Source organism: Mustela erminea, chromosome 8 (genome assembly GCF_009829155.1).
Source record: "Mustela erminea isolate mMusErm1 chromosome 8, mMusErm1.Pri, whole genome shotgun sequence".
Classification (NCBI taxonomy): domain Eukaryota; kingdom Metazoa; phylum Chordata; class Mammalia; order Carnivora; family Mustelidae; genus Mustela; species Mustela erminea.
Genome location: NC_045621.1, coordinates 112531827 through 112549842, shown reverse-complemented (window position 1 = coordinate 112549842; position 18016 = coordinate 112531827). Strand labels below are relative to the sequence as shown.

The 18016-nt window shown below is 39.4% G+C and overlaps 1 long non-coding RNA gene across 2 annotated transcripts; it reads left to right on the top strand.

The window, feature by feature from the left end:
• The first annotated feature begins 1731 nt into the window (after window positions 1–1731).
• LOC116596844 lies at window positions 1732–4579 on the top strand. 2 transcript variants are annotated; one of them, XR_004288338.1, is made up of 3 exons: window positions 1732–1883; window positions 3520–3607; window positions 4433–4579. It is a non-coding gene; the product is annotated as an uncharacterized LOC116596844 (long non-coding RNA). The 2 variants fall into 2 exon arrangements; XR_004288337.1 differs by having other exon boundaries at window positions 3520–3611.
• Window positions 4580–18016: the final 13437 nt, after the last annotated feature.

Below are 18016 nucleotides of genomic sequence, written 5' to 3'. Positions count from 1 at the left end.
CAATTTATATAACATAAATATTATGTTTATATTATGTCATATATCTATTATATATATACATATATATAATTTATATATGTTACAAAGAAATACAAGCATTTTCTGAAAGCAGCAACACCAGAGGTCTGGACCTACATTTCCAATTTCCTCTGCAAGTGTGAGGCACCTATAAAATGCTCATATTCAAGATTCACCAAGTTCTCTTTGTTTTTGGTATAAACCAAAAATACAAGTTGTTTCTGTATATTCAAACATATGCCTAGGATTCCATTCAGCCCAATGTGGTATGTTTCAAGATCTGTTTCATCTCCTACCTTCTGAAAGAAGTTTTTGTTTATCATTTCACCAATTTATGTTTCTTTTTCATTAATCTATAGATTTTAGTGATGGCAAACTGTATACACCAATGGATGATGAGAGCCAGATCACATCTGATAAGAGAACTCTAACCCACAGCCTCTGCAGTAAGTAGTCTAAAACAGTAAGGCCTTGATTAATAACTGAAAATTTCCCTAATTTTTGCCCTTGCCTACAACTTGGGACCAGCAAATCTCATAGGATACCTTGCTTCTTGGTTAGCCCAACTGATCTTCCTCATATTAGCAGTCTCTAGTCAGAGGACACCTGAAGCCTTACCTGTTTCCACTACGCAGTGTTTTCACTCTGCCTCCCATTAAGTCTCTGCCAGATGCAAGTGGTGGTGGCTAACTCTCTTGTTTTGTAGCAATCTCTGATAAATATTCATTTTCCATGTGAGTGGTCTTCTTCATTTTCAACAATGATTTCAAAGAACCATAGTGATGATATGAATAATACAGGGGATCTTAGTACACTCTGGGACTTGTGTTTTCTCATCCTGACTCTTAGCATCCTCTCAAGTGGTCAGAAGCCAGGCTGAACAAGGAGAAGGGACAGGAGTCTGTACCTGGAAGTCTCTTTGACAACTAACTGTGTGAAAAGTCAATGGAAAGAGAGTGAGCTTTAGACCCAGTTAAACCTGAAGAGCCATCTAGCACTGACACTCACTGTGAACTCACAGCTCTGATCATGCATCTCTTCACCTATTCAACAGAGAAGAAAATGACTTATTCCATAGGACTGTTGGGAAGAATCAACACAGTCAAAAAATCAGGTGGCCATCAGCATGCTTGCCATAGCAGGTGCTTAGACAATGTTATTCTTCCACACTCTTCCCTTCCCAGACATAGCTATGTAAACAGGTACCTGATATAAGCTTGCTTTGTTATCACTTACTAATTTCAAATTGAAGAGTGACTTGCATTTATGTGGTCTTTAGTACTAAAGGGTCTTAATGTTTATTGACACAATTTATTCACCCAAGACTATTTTTCTACAAGACAATTGGCTAGATGTTCAAGAAGCAGGGTGATACCTAAGGCACGCTCCCTACTTGCTTATGTAAGAAAAAAAAAAAAACAAAAAACTTTTCCCTTCTTTTCTTCTAGATTCTTTGACTGGTCTAATAATTAAATTGATATAAGACAGATTGGCAGGAGAAAAAAAAAAAGCTAATTGAATTTTCTAAGTACAGGAGCTCCAAAGATATGATGTTTTCAGACAGTCAAGCAACTGATGCTTATCTGTTACCCTAAACTGAGAAGGGCCATAGGGTTCTGGGATTTCAAAGGGGAAGACCATTGTTGGAACACAACCGGATCCTTGCCAATGTGACTGGGGTCATGTGGAATCTTGTGAGAAAGCTCCAGGAGATGGAGGGCAAGAGTGTTCCTGGGCTGATGCCCAGATTAAACATGGGAGATCCTTGGAGTGTTTTCATCTCCTCCATTAGATAGATCTGATAAGTGTGGAGAATCCCTAACTTGCTCTTATCAGTTAAAGCTAAAAGATGTTGTCATTTAAAGGTAAGAGATAATCATTGTTGCTCACTTGTCTCACTTGATTGCCTGCATGTAAATCACATCTCACATGTAGCCCATGCCCTGCACAGAAGTCTACATCCTGTTTGTAATCAGATCTTGTGGAAGGTGTAAAAGAAGTGATTGTAAGAAATAAAGATGATCATCAGTTGGTAGTCCCCCCATCACTTTGGCTCTGGTCACCAGGATTCCCACCTCTCGAACATGACAACCATGATCAAAGGAAGATGAGGAGAGTAAATATGTGGTAAACAAATGTCTGTCATGTTATGCAGAGAAACTGTTCTGATGTAAAAGTTATCTCTGGTAATAATTCTTTTCATGACACAGTCTCACTATCCAAATTCTTTAAGCCAGGCAAGGGGAAGGTAAGGGACACACACACACACACACACACACCTCTCCCAAAAAACAAAAACCCCTTCCTGAGTCTCTTGGGACTTGACTGTCTTCAGTTCAAAATAATTCGCATGCCAAAGTGGCACATTTTGGAACTACACATTTTGCTCCCCCTCACTCACCATTTAACCAGGGGGAAGAGTCATCACCCAAACAAAGTAGATGATGTCATAGGATAAGTCCAACTTGTGACAAAGGTGATGAGTGTTACTGCAGTTTAAGGGAAGGGACAAATATTTCTCTCGTGACCTAACAGTGATGTGAGGCCAGGATGGATGTTCATCTGGATGTTAAAGCACACATAGTATTGGTTAAAAGCTACAATTATAGTTTTAAAAAAGTCTTTGTGGAAATAATTAATACTTTTTATATATATCCAATGAAACTTTGGAAGACACAAAAAGAAGTGAACAAAGAAATTACCCATAATCCACATTTTAGAGATAATCTCTGGTAATATTTTAATATATCTATTCTTAGGTTTTTTTGCTATATATAATTTTAAAATTATGTTTTCAATACTTACAAAAATTTTAAATGCATAATATATAAAGTTTAAGAATACATAGTATATATAAAATAAATAGAAATGTTATAAATATATAAATATGTATACATATATATGTGGTTTCAGTATGATTTGTTTTCAAATAATTTATGATGGGCATTTCCTCATATTACCAGAAGCTTTTGTATTTAGAAGTTGAACAGATTTGTAATATTCTTCAAATTATATGAAATAGTTTAAAGATCTGTTATTAACCAGTAACCACATCAAGGTATTGTGCTATTATGTGTAGTCTTCTATTATTTATACTCTTTCAATGTTTTCAATATTTTGAATAAGACTAGTAAATAAGGCAATAATGGGGATCATTACACAAAAACTATTCCTCTGGGTGTCTCAGTCCATTGAGCATCCAATGCTTTGTTTCAGCTCTGATGATTATCTCAGGGTCGTGAGATCAAACCATGTTTCAGGCTCCATGCTCATGGAAGAGACTGCTTGAGATTCTCTCTCCCTCTCCCACTGCCCCTCTTCCCTGCTCATGCTCATACTCTCTCTCTACCATACAAATAAATAAATAAATCTTGAAGAAAAAAACACAATTTCTCTGAAGTTTGGGTGACATTTTTAGATCTCCCAAATGTGGGATTTCTTGTTCAAAGGGCAAAAACAATTTTGAGGTGCTCTATACATATTTGGAAATGTTTTTTATAGGGTCAGGCATACCCTGTCTCACTGCAGTGTTTCAAGAGAAGGGGACCACAAAGGAGAGGGGAGGCCACCCTGATGCAAAACAACATGAGTGAGTAAGTGGGTTTCTCAGGAGAAAGAGGTGGTGCACTAGCAATACCTAGCACAGTTACTGACACTAAACATTGGTCTGATAATTATTTGATGAATAAATGAAAGTTGCAAAGCTGAAGACCTGTTGATATGTTAGGAAAGGTAGAATAGAATATTCTTTTGGAAAGGGATGAAGTCTTGGAACAATTATCAAGGGAGAAGTTTAGAATAGATTATGACATGTCTAGAATACCAGAGTGAGGGTTTGGAATTTAAATCCATACACTAAAGGGAGCCACAAAAAATTTTGCAAGGGAACAATATGACAAGAGTAATGAATTTTGCAAATAACCTTCAGGGTAGCTATGAGAGGGTCAGAAAAGGCCAACAGCAAATCAATAAACCTCTGGTTTGAGCTTGTATGACTCAGGAGTGTCCCTTAGTCTTCTTCAGTGATCTAGATGTAAAGTAAGACTATCGGGGATGGGGATGGAAAGGAGGTTGTAAGGAAAGAATCCTGGGATGGTTAACTTATTGGACATGGGAGGGAGAGGAGGAGGAGCCTTGGCAACCTCTGCTGGAGAGGGGGATCCTTTCTGGAGAAATTTTCTGGAGGAATGGGGGGCCCCAGAAGGAAGCGAGTTTGGAACCCAGTGAGTGTGATTTTGGATATGTTGATGTTATATGGACAGCTGGCATCTGTATCTCAAGAGAGATACAGACCCAAGGATTTGGGGATCATCTATGGAAGAGCAATAGCTGAATATTCAGAAAGTGACAGAATTTGCTTGGTAATTCATGCAAGAGAACTGAGGTCTAATTAAATTTGGGGATTTTTTTTCAGATCAAAAAGAAACCAAGACACAAGTCATAGGACATTTGCACAACTGATTATCATGAGGATAGTGGCTTTCAACAAGAGGGTTTTATTTATTACTAACAAGGATTAAATATATACATCATAAAAAGAAAGACTAATGGAACCTAAAAACAATAAACTGACAAACGTCTTTCTTCTGTTGGACTATCCCAAATTATAAGCAATACATTGCATTATGGTTTTCCATCAACACCCACAGCTGCCAGGTCAAATGGGATAAAAGAGAGGAAGGGAAGTCTCCTCCAGAATCATTTATGATTTGTGGTGCTTAGGAGAATCCATCTCATCAGCAAGTAGTCTGGAAATCCGAGAGGAAAACAGAGATCAAAGGACTAAAGCACCAAGAGATCAGAAGGACTTAGGTGAAAAATAGATATATGGGTCCTTGTCAGGATATTTAACAACCATGCCAGACTGTTGTGACAATTAGCCACTTGTATGACCCTACTGTGGGTGTCATTGTGATGATTCTTCATGGGAATATAAGGAAGCACCTCTTGTGGGAGGTGTGGGGACAATCTTAGTGCCACCTCAACACTGCTGTAACTACATCTGTGACATACTCTCAGCTTCCTACTCTGGCCTCAGAAGGGTTGTTCAGCTTCTTCAGGTGATTCACTATCCTAACAGATGCTCTGACAGTGGATGAACATGGGGAACTGCAGAACACTTACATCCAATTCAGATGAACACAATGTGTCCTCATAATGGAAAGGCAATTACAGAAAGCCATACATGAGTGCAACAAACCAAGAATGTGCTCATGGCAGGGAGGGGCTTTGAGAGAGTCTAGGGTGAGTCAGGGCAGGGACAATAACAGGAAATATACTGAGAACTTGCGTGGACCCAGGTCTCCACTAATTTACTTCACATATGATACTTCAATTGCTTCTCACAACAGCTTCACCCTCCCCTTGAAAACAGAGATTCTGAAGCATTAAATAGATGGCCAGAGTACAGGGGTCTGGGAGTCCTAAGCACTGTTCTAGCCACCATCCCCATGTGGCTCTTTCTGTATATCCTAGGCTGTGGCAAAACCAGGCAGAGAACTTGGTCAGTGTTTTCCTCTAGTAATATTCCATTTTTTAATTTAAAGTTAGTCTGATGTCAGGAAACTTGGCCTTACCCTAGGCATTGTCCCTTACTTACTTTGTGGTCTTGGGTAGTTCACCGTGTCCCTCAGGGCACTGGGGGTAGGGGAAGGAAATCTGGTCAGAGGAAAGAGCCTGACATCTGGCTCAAAGATGCATGACAGGGCTGGGCCTCCATTCCTGCATCCTTGGACACTGTAATGACCTGACCACCTGGTTCTGGCACTGCCCCAATCTGGACATAGGAATAGAATGCCCAGCTTCTGGAGCAGTGGTAAGGGCAAATGTGACAGTGCCTGCAAGCACTTTATCAACTCTCAAGGCTACCCCGGGGTCAGGCAATTATGTTTCAAAATGGTTAATATCTTGCACATGCATCTTATCTTGGGCTTATATGAATACATGGATCCCATCCAAAGATGGTACTGTGGGGGTGCTGCACATTCATTCCAATGACACAGTCTTTCCTTGGGCCTTCCTGGAGTGCACAGACCAACCAGGAAGGGATGTCTCTGAGTTCAGCTTAATCCCCAAAGGGTGAAAAGCCAGAGGCATAACAGTGGGAGACAGGAAAGTACTATAAGTGGGAGGGAGAGGGAACGAGAACAAAAGGAGCCAGGCTCTGGAGATAGCTGTGCTGACACAGATCTCTGCCACACCACTGCCCATGCCCAAAAAATGACCAAGTGACCAAAACCTCTCTGGGCATCCTTTCTTTACTGGTACATGGGGTCAAAGCATCTTTATTGAAGACTCACTTCAAAATTAATTTGGGTAATGTTTCTAAATTCCTGGAACAACATAGTAACACATAATAAACTATGGCTAATAAGGCCAGGAAGAAGTTTCTGAGGCTTTCAATCTTCCCACCAAAGGCCCTTTTGGACAGTAGCCCGCACTGGTCCCTAGGGACTCTACCTCATCTTTTTCTATGTCAGACTTGCCTTTGGGTTAGAATTCAAAGGGGGAAAAAAGATGGAAACATGTAGCTGACTGGCCAATGGGCTTTTACTTTGGGATGACTTCAGAACCAGATTAAAATATTCTGAAAAATATGTGTTTCATTGCTTGATAACTAGACTTCCTATTTGACCAAATATCATGGTTTCTGGTTTCATCCATTCCATTCTGTGCTGTTGAGAGGATGATGTGAGATTATGTGATTGAAAGCATTTCTCACAGGGGCACAATGACTTTATTCACATTTGAACAGCAATGAGCTCTTTAGAGTTGAATTGACTTTACTGAGAAGGTTACATGAAGGAAGAAGTGGCTAAATTACTATGTAACTAGATGGAACAGAAGAGTATCTGTTCCATCCTTGTCATTATTTTTTGTTTTTATTAATATAACATTTATTCATTAACTGTACATTCATTCATATGGTTTTCTAATTAAATGTCCATAAATGAATAATCCTTTTTACAAAATTAAAGTCCTTCACATTTTATACTATATTCACAAATTGAGTATGTCACCAGAGAGACACAAAAGTCTCCTGAAGGACACATAGTAAATTTGGAATGAATCAGAACTTGAACATTAGTCTACACCAACCTTAGAGGACAAACCTTTCCATTTTTGTTACTTGAACATGAGAGAATGGAGACCCAGAGAATTTAAGTAATCTGTCCAATGTGACCTAGCTAACAAATGACAGGGCCAGGATTCAAACCCAGATAGTGTCAAACATTGACCTACACTACCTCTGAGTCAAGACTGCCTGGAGGGTGAAGTGTACTCACCAACCCATTCCTTAGTGGAATGTGGATAGCTTTAAAAACCAGTGGAAAACCCTTAAAATTATCCCCCTCCCATCTCTTTTATTTAAGCAGGCTTCAGGTCTGGAATCAGCATCCAGGGGATGCTTCCCTCGCTCTGCATGCCCTGCAGAGCTGTCCTTTCTATGCATCTCTCTGGCTGCCTTGCACATATGTCCACCACAGGCTCAGATTGCCTCCTCTCTTGGTGGTTAAGAAGAGCCTAGCTATTTTTTACATCGCACTGCACAGGGAGCCCTCTTCTTGCTAGAAAATTTGGGATGAGTTTCATAGCTCTGAAGCCTCTTGAAACTGAATGATTTGAAGTTTAAAGCTCTGGTTGATGTGAGTAACTCTGAATACAGTGTGAGGTGAGGTGATAGGGAACCAGGCAGGTAGCAAAGACAAGTCCACTGAGAAATGGGCACGGTTAATTATTTAAAATCTCTTTAAGTATGTGCATCACAAAGAGATGGGCGATTTTGCTTTGATTCATAAAATGAGTACAATCTATAAGAAACTCTATAAGCACACATGGCAGAGATATTTATTTCCAAAGTCATTCAGATTTCCATATGTGAAAAATTAGAACATTTTTAAATGGTGAGGGCCAGGAAAGTGAGTGGGCAGAGCTGGCAGCAGAGATGGTGTTGGTTTCCTCATATGTGAAATGGGCTAATGGTCCCCACCCACATATGCATCTTGAGGTGCAGGTGAGATGATGAGGGCAAAGGCCCAGCACATGGCAGACATGGGCAACACTAGGTGTTCCCTTTCACACAACAGAACTTTTTATGGCAATACTAATATTCCAGTTCCTAGGGCAGATGCTGAGAAACAAAAGACAGTTAAGGAAAGCTCCAAATTTCAAGGAACTTCCAATGCACAGGGGAGCCAGGAAAGTAGGCGACTGCATGCTACAGGTGTTCTACCATCTTCCGAGGGTGCACATGTTGGGAAGGTTCTGAAGAGAGGAAACACTATGTTGGTGTATCAAAGGTGTTGGTGCACATCTGCAACACCTGTGGATCTCACTGTTTTCCCTGGGTTCTCCTTTAGAAACAGGAAGAGGGTAGCATGACTTAAAGGTGGCCAGAAAGTCCCATTCCCTGAACCTTAAACATTCTCTCAGAATTCAAAAAAGACTTACCAATAGAAAATTATTCTCTGGTGGATCAAGAAATATGAATAAGATTCTGTTTCTCTTTGGGAAAATGCCACTCTCCACTATCAGTCAATCAAGGGTGTCCCATTGATAGAGAAGGTCATAATAGTTCCAGTTTCACCAGTTCTGGGAAGCTCTCACTGACTATTCTGTTTGGAAGGCTTCAAAGGTTTGTATTTATGTCAGAGAGATTCATCATCCTCTTTGAAGAGCAGTCCCAGATCACACATCTCCATTTTTATAAGATGTATCCTCAGAATAGCTCATCAAGACAGACACAACAGTGGACATTTCAAATACAGTATAAATGATGCCCACAGCAGTGGGGGCTCAAGGCTTCAGAGCCTCTAGTAAAAGTAAGGAAGCAAGCAAGAGGCCTGTCAAACTCTGGAGGGAAAAATTAAAAAAGCTGCAATATCTTGGTATACATTCAGATCTTTGACTGATTTGTAAGTTTTCAGCTGGCTGCTTAGGAAGGTGCGTGTGTGTGTGTGTGTGTGTGTGTGTGTGTGTGTGTATGCACTCATCTTACCAGCTATATCAATGTCACTAGATACCAATGGTGAGGTTCTCAAAAATAAATTATCTGAAAAAGAAGGAAATAGCAAATGTCTCACAAATGAAATATAACTCATTCTTGTATGTATTAAAATAAATATAATCTATTCTGTTTTCAATTGAGTATCATCAGTTGAACTATATACTCTTTTGAAACATTTTATCTGGAGTAAAAATAAATAAGGAAATTGGCATGGCAAGCAATATTTTGGTTTGCTTCTTTGAAGAATTAGTGCGACAATAATTTTTTATTCTTCTTTGCCAACTTGACACTTCTATCATGGAGACTTTTAAGATCTGGGAATGAACCATAGCCCTCCAAGGACAAATCTATAACAGTTCTGTCTCATGAGTGCCTGGCAGCCTGACTGCTACTGTTCACACACCTGCAGAAGGTGGGAATGAAGAAGAATTATAGTCAGATGGTGACAAGAGAACTTGGATGACAGACACTAGTTGGAGCTCATCTCTATGCCCCCACTGGCAGACATGAATATTTGGCAACCCTCACTGAACACTAAGCCAGGATCTGTGCTGGGTCCTGGGTATACACAAGCAGGGAATACAGGGAACACATGGTTGCTTAGGGGAGCTTAGTTTTATCTATGTTCTTTCCAGATACCATGTGGTTGTTCCTACTACCCAACCTCCAGCCCTAGTGCTCCCCTTGATTTTCCTGGGGGTTCACATTTAGTTGCCCTTCAAGCCCTAGTAGAAGTACAGCCTTCCCTGTGACTACCCCTGCCCAACTTAACCTCAATGCCTGTTCTCAGCTTCCCTATGGAGGCTATATACACAACCTACTGTGTGACATTCTACTTTAACCTCTGTATCCCACACTGGTTCTAGATCATCCTGGTACCTCCATCCTGGTACCTCCAGATCCTCGGGGCCAACTGTGTCTAGAATCAGACTCCACCCTATGCCTTGTTTAGCCCAACTCCCTTTTCCTCTCACCCTGCTCTGACCTCTAACCCACTGCCTCACATTTGAATTTGACTAATATCTATTATGCAGTACCTAAAATTTATAAAACCCTTGTGTATTTATCATTCGGCTTAATCTCCTAGATAATCTTGTGACTTCATTGCCCTAAGAGGAAGCCGAGGCTTAAGGAGACACTGTCATTCTATGGAACACAGGTTCTGGGTACCCATTTCACCATGCCTCCAACATAAGTGCCCAGATCTGCCTCCCTAGCTCCTGAGAGCCTTATGCTCCCACCTTGTCTGGTTCCCTGGGCCCAACATCCCTCAGGACCCCTCATCTATCACCCATGGGTCCCACATGATAACATTCCTCTCTTCCACTGGAATCTATCATGGTGACATGTACTCCTGTAATGGTGGCCTTTGAGACATGTGTCAGTCTCCAAACATGTTCACATGTACATACACACATACAGGCACACATATACAGATATCATGCATATCCACATTTATACTTAGATATACACATATATATGTGTCCACACTTACACATATATTCCCACATACAGACACATATACACACATACAGAGTATACACATACACACATGAATGCACATACACATATACAACTAGACATACACACCCATGTCCATACACATGTATACACTCATGCATCCTCCCACACACACACTCATATACACACATACACACATAAATAGGAACATACACACATTCTACTTCCTTCATTTTGAGGGAGTTGTTTCCTGCTCTCGTAATGCACTACCAGACGGTAGGTGCAAAGTGATGATTGAGTCCATTACATTTGATTTCAGGAGCAGCCAGCTTTCCAGGGCAGAACATCCAGCTCAGTGGCCCATCCAGTACCAACACAGGCACCTGCACAGGCCAACCTCCAATAAGACATGTTCACTCCTCTCATCGCCATCCTTCTGAGAAATCCTCCTGAAATTTCCCTTTGTGGCACCACCTTTAAGCAGAAAATCAGGAGCAGAATTAACAGGAAGGTGTTACTGTGTCTCTAAGGAAAAAAATGTCAATCTTTTTTTTTTTTCCATTTCCTATTGAAGCTCTCATTTTAAAAATAATTGAAGCCATGGTGGATACATTTATCCATATTCATAGAACGTACAAGACCAAGAGTGAACCATAATATAAACTATGGACTGTAGGTGATAATAATATGTTCATGTAGGATCATCAATTATAACAAATGTCCCATTGTGGTGAGAAGTGTTGATAACAGCGAGACTACGCGTGTATTGGGGAAGGAGGAAATCTCTATACCTTCCACTTAATTTTGAGGTAAGAAGAAAATTGCTCTAAAACATAGTCTATTAAAAAAAGTGATTGAAACCAAGGCTGGAAAGGTGCATAAATTGTTCAGCTAGTACTAAAAATCATGTCAGCTGACTCCCTGCTGTTTATAAAGAAACAACACTGCATGGAGGAGGATAAATCTTCATGTCAAGCTAAGCACTGCAAAACCAAGGAGGTAGATTGATCTTGTAACATGAGGATGCTGGGACACAGTGAAGTGAGAAACCATTGTATTTCCTAAGGAAATGTCCTTACAGAGGCTCGGAGTGACATGTGCAAGGATGTTCACTTCAGTGTCCTACAAACAACCTAAATTCTCTTCAATCCTGGATAGTAGTTAATAAAATATGATGCTTCTATAGCAGGGAATACTACACAACCATTATAAAGATGTGTCTTAGAGTGATCTCCAACTGATTATTGATTGAAATAAGAAATACATAGAATGATATGTGAAGAACACCCCTAATTATAAATCATACACACATATTGCATGCATGTAAATAATGCTAATCTAGATACCTTTAGGATAAATTCATACTGGGAGTTTGTAGTAAAGAAGGGTAGTTTTCACATTTTGTATAGGTTTTGAACTTTTGAAATGATACTGCATTCATAATTTCCTTCTGTAAATTTTAAAAAGAAGAAACCATTTCCTGTAGATAAAAAACTTCACAAAATCATAAATCAATATCTTAGTTACCAATTACTCAGTATCAGCTGCATGGAATTGAATATATTATTTCCAATTTCCATACATAAACATGCAAAGTAAGAATTGGCATCCCATTCCTCATGTGAGGTATTTGAGGCTCACAGGGTTAATGGAATTTACCCAAGATCATAAGACTAGGATGACCATCCTGTGCTGTTCACTGTGTAGCCCGGGTTTTGCACACTGCATTCTGCCATTCCTCAACCACACCTATATCTCTGAGAGATGTGGGTCTTGTCCTAAGCATCAAATCCTGATGCTCACAGTGGAATATAAGGCTTCAAGATGGACATAGGAGGGCTGATCAGTGTGAAGGCAAGATACCCAACATGAATCTTGGCGTCTTCCCATTTTTATTTTAGAAGCTCTGCTGTAGTGTTCTCAAGCTGTGGGCTTTTCCAAGGTCTTATTTATACCCTTATCCAGAAAGTTAAACAAAGGATCTAAGCTATTTACCAGGTTTAAAGGGAATGACTTTATTACATCACACACAAAAATAATTTTAAAATGGATTAAAGACCTATATGTGACACTTGAAACCATAATAATCCTAGAAGATAATATAGGAAGTAACTTATATGACATCAGCCATAGGAACCTGTTTCTAGATATGTCTCCTGAGGCTAGGAAAACAAAAGCAAAAATAAATTATTGGAACTACAACAAAATAAAAAGCTTCTGCACAGTGAAGGAAACAATTGACAAAACTAAAAGGCAACCAATGGAATGGGAGAAGATATTTGCAAATGATACATATGATAAAGGGTTAGTATAAAAAATATACAAAGAATTTACAAAAGTCAACACCACAAAAATGAAAAACCCAATTACAATGGGCAGAAAACATGAATAGACACTTTTCCAAGTTGGGGGAAATCAGAGGGGGAGACAAACCATATATATAATGGAGTATTATGCCTCCATCAGAAAAGATGAATATCCAACTTTTGTATCAACATGAACAGGACTGGAAGAGAGTATGCTGAGTGAAAAAAGTCAAGCAGAAAGAGTCAATTATCATATGGTTTCACTTAGTTGTGGAGCATAAGGAATAACATAGGGGACATTGGGAGGAGAGGAGAAGTGAGTTGGGAGAAATCAGAGGCAGAGATGAACCATGAAAGACTGTGGACTTGGAGAAACAAACTGAGGGTTTTGGAGGGGAGGGGATGGGGGTTGGCTGAGCCTGGTGGTGAGTATTATGGAGGGCATGTATTGCACGGAGCACTGGGTGTGGTGCTTAAACAATGAATTTTGGAAAACACACACAAAAAATTAAATAAAAAAATAAATTATTGAAGCAGCCAAAACAAAACAAAACAAAACAAAAAAAAAAGAAAGAAAGAAAGAAGACATACAGATGGCCAACAAACACATGAAAAGATGTTCATCAATATTTATAACCAGGGAAATACAAATCAAAACTGTAATGACATATCACCTCACACCTATTAGAATGGTTAAAATCAACAACACAAGAAACAATAGATGTTGGCAAGGATGTGAAGAAAGGGGACCCTCTTGCCCTGTTGGTGGGAATGAAAACTGGTACAGCCACTGTGGGAAACAGTATGGAGTTTCCTCAAAAATTTAAAAATAGAACATCCCTACAATCCAGGCATTGCATTACTTAGGTATTTACCCAAAGAACACAAAAATATTAATTAAAAAAGATACATGTACTCTAGTGTTCATAGCAGCATTATCTATAATAGCCAAGTTATGGAAACAGCCCAAAAGTCTATTGACTGATGAGTGGATAAAGAAGTGGTATATATACACAGAGTGGAATACTATTCAGTCATAAAAAGGAATAAAATCTGAATGGAGCTAGAGAGTATTATGCTAAGTGAAATAAGCCAATCAGAGAAAGACAAATACTATATGATTTCACTCATATGGAATTTAAGAAACAAAAAAAATGAGCAGAGGGGGGAAAAAAGAGAGAGAAAAATCAAGAAACAGAATTTAACTATAGAGAACAACCCAATAGTTACCAGAGGGGAGGAGGGTAGGGAGATAGGTTAAATAGGTGATGGGACATGAGGAGTACACTTGTCATGATGAGCACTGGATGTTGTACAGAAGTGTTGAATCACTAAAGTTTACACCTGAAACTAATATTATGCTGTATGATAACTGGAATTTAAACAAAAACTCAAAAATTAAATATCTAATGCAGAAAATAAACTTATCCAGTACTTGTCATGTTTGTCCTCCTTACATTCTGCCAATATTTATTAAATCCTTATATGTGGGTCACTGTATAAAGGAAATATAGGTCATATATAGTCATACGTAAAAGAAATATAAACCTTATATTTAAGGAGCTTAATGTGCATTAGGGAAGAGTTTAAGTTTCACAAATTTACAGATGTATTCATTCATGTATATGCAAATGCAACTATGTTTAGATGGTAACCTAGAACAGGTTCAATTAAAAGGAAGGGACATCCTTACCCTTTAGGAACTTAGGATAAATAAGGAAGTAATGGAGCCTCTATAACAATAGACACTTTATTATTTAGTGTCCCAGCAATTGAAGAGCACTTACTTTGTGAGGGACGTTTTGCTCAGTTCCTGAGAAACTGATGTGCAATACACAGTCTTTCCTTCCAGGTGACCACATTCCAGGGGGACAGGAATGCTAGCTGGCAAGGGCAGCAGTGCTATTCTTAGTTAGAGCTCAGCAACATGTTTCAGCTTCCACTGGAGTAGAACCCATGTGTGGGGCAGGTTACACACTATGAGGAGAGGCAGGAGTTACCCATGAACTATATAACGCAGACCACATTCACCCCAATGCAGTACCCATTGGAGCTAGCCTTCACTCTCCTTTTCCTCTTCTCAAGACTTAAAATACCTGCCCCAATCCTCAAAAGATGGAATCCACCCAACCTGGTTCTCTTGGGGTTCAAATGATCTACATCCTGTCCAGGGGCTTGCCCTCCCTTCCACTTATGCAGGATCCAACATTCCTATGTATGAACTCAACTAATTACAATTTAGAGTCTTTCAACTGTACAGTTTGCTTTGCCTGAATAAACAAAACTACCTCCTGACCTGGCAGAGGCCAGAACATATTAGGTTTTTTTAGCCCTGAGAGCAAGATCCACTTGTTCAGATCAAATTTTTGCCATGGTAGAATTCCCTGTCAACTTCATCTACTTATTATATCACTTTAAGTTCATTGCACACTTCTTCTTCTGGATCCCACATTTATCTGCCTGATCTATCATCATGATAGAATGTGATTCTTTACAGAGACTGAACACCCAGTATGAGGGAGGCTACTGTGGATGCCTCATGGAATGCTTGCCCTCTTTTTAATGAACCCAGCTTCATAATGTTTAATAAGATTACTATCTTGTTGTACAGAAGTCTTGTTAACATGGAAAAATAGTCTTTGCTAACAGCATGAAATGTCTCAGATAACCAACATGAAGAATTCCATGTAACAAAGGCATAAAATAACAAAATAATCAGTTTTCCCACTCAGATGCCTTCTAACATTGCTCACACTTTTATAAAAGCAACAACATCTATAATAAATAATGCAGAGGCTTGGCATACCCTGATCTCTTTGTCAGCAGCCAGGACTGGATTGTGGGGTAAAAATATTTCATTTGGGATACTCTGTACACAGCCATATATTTTTCAATATTTTTATACCTCTGAGGACTCCATGAATATAAGAAGTCCTCTGTCCTTTTATAGATTGAGGACATCAAAGTATATGTAAAAAGACAAGTCTGATGATGCTTTTATTCCCTTTATTGCAGGGGCAACATTTGTGCCACTATAGTTAAAGATCTGCTGCCAGTTTTATTACAAACCACTTCTGGAGGAGTTTATAAGTTGGCTACAAAAATAAAAAAAAAAAAGTTCCTTTGTAATGAAACTTGTGCTAAGATACATATTTTAAATTGAATGTTTTGATGTAGCCATTTGAAAGGTGATAGCATTTTGTGATCCTAAAAACTATTTGGTTCATCAGATTACACTGTTTCACTGTTCAAAGCCGTCTTCTCCTTTGCAAAAAAAAATGAGGAATGAAATAGCAAAAACAATCCTTCCAGTATCTCCACATAGAGATGTTCTAAGTCACCCTCAGGAAAAATCAAACAAACAAACAAACAAAACCTGAATCTTAGCACTGAGAGAGATCAGAAATATTCATCTCATTCATTTCTTGGCTCTTGATTGGAGAAAAATACTACTTGGTCAAGTAAGGTAAAAATCTAGTTTTAAATCCTTCAGAGAGAGAGAGGGAAAAAAAAAAAAAAGAAACTTTACCCATTTCCTGTCACAAGTTCCAAGTACTTTCATACTGACTCTCGAGAAGTAACTCATCTACTATTTAAACTTTGCCCATATCATGGTCTTCTGGGCCCCACTTCATCATCCAGCCAAGCAGGAGATTCCCAGCACTGACCCTGAAACACCCAGTACTCACTACCAGCTGGTACTTCCAGCCTTCCACATGGATTAATGAATGGATGGATGGATGGATGGATGGATAAATGGGTGGGTGAATAGATGGATGAATAATGGATGGATGATGGATGATGGATGAATGGATAAACAGGTGGGTGGGTAGAAGGATGGATGATGGATGGATGATGGATGGATAGATGAGTGCAACATTCACAAACAGGGACTTTGAAGAAATGCAGACAACCTGACTTCATGCAAGTCAATATTCACCTCTGTGTGCTTAACACACAGCCTGCTCCAGGAGGCACAGTTTATATAATTCCCACATCACAGAGTAGCTTTGCTAATTCAACAAGATAATGCATGCATGGGGAACACTAACACTAAGCTTGTCTCATCCTAGGCACTCAGGGCCTGTGGGCTGTTGTTGGTTGATTACCACCATTATTGCTATTATGATGAATATGTTACATTCTACTTTTCTCTGGCCAACAACCTTTCCTAGACTTCAACACTTCTATGCAAAACATCTTGCCATTTTTGTCCAGCAAAACCATTATCATTTCTGGTGATTTCATTTACTTTTCAAAACTTATCCCTAAACTCTCCTTAAATACCCAAGTTCTGCATTTCTCTCTTCCCTCAGGCAGATCAGTCCTTAATGAGTGACAGTTCCCAGCAGGCCTCCTTGGTGGAATGCTAAATCACCACTTTCCTGGGAAAATCCATGAGTCAGCAACAAATTAGACTACTTTAACTGGGCGTTTGTTGGGTACAAAGCCTGAGCTTCGGTCTAGGCTCTCAGGCCTATTTAGAATTCCCATGACCAGCCCAGAAAGCAAGGATGAAGCAAACTACATTTAGTTTTTGGAAGTCAGGCTGAAAGACACGGCATGTTGTTGCTAGATGGGCTTTCCCAGTCATGGTTATTACCACACTTGGGTTAGAAAGGTGTTATTCCTTTTAAGAACTCCCTGCTTCCTAGTTCACCTATGATATAATGTAAGATGTTTATCTATTTCAGCCTTTATTTGGAACATGTCTGTGGGATAGATTCCAAATATATCAGAAGGGGACTTTTAGGATGTATCTCCACCGAGAATGTGAGACTTTACAATGGAATACTATGCAGCCATCAAAAGAAATGAAATCTTGCCATTTGCAACAACATGGATGGAACTAGAGCGTATCATGCTTAGCGAAATAAGTCAAGCAGAGAAAGACAACTATCATATGATCTCCCTGATATGAGGAAGTGGTGATGCAACATGGGGGCTTAAGGGGGTAGGAGAAGAATAAATGAAACAAGATGGGATTGGGAGGGAGACAAACCATAAGTGACTCTTAATCTCACAAAACAAACTGAGGGTTGCTGGGGAGAGGGGTTTGGGAGAAGGGGGTGGGATTATGGACATTGGGGAGGGTATGTGCTTTGGTGAGTGCTATGAAGTGTGTAAACCTGGTGATTCACAGACCTGTACCCCTGGGGATACAAACATATGTTTATAAAAAATAAAAAATTAAAATAAAACAAAACAAAACAACACAAAACAA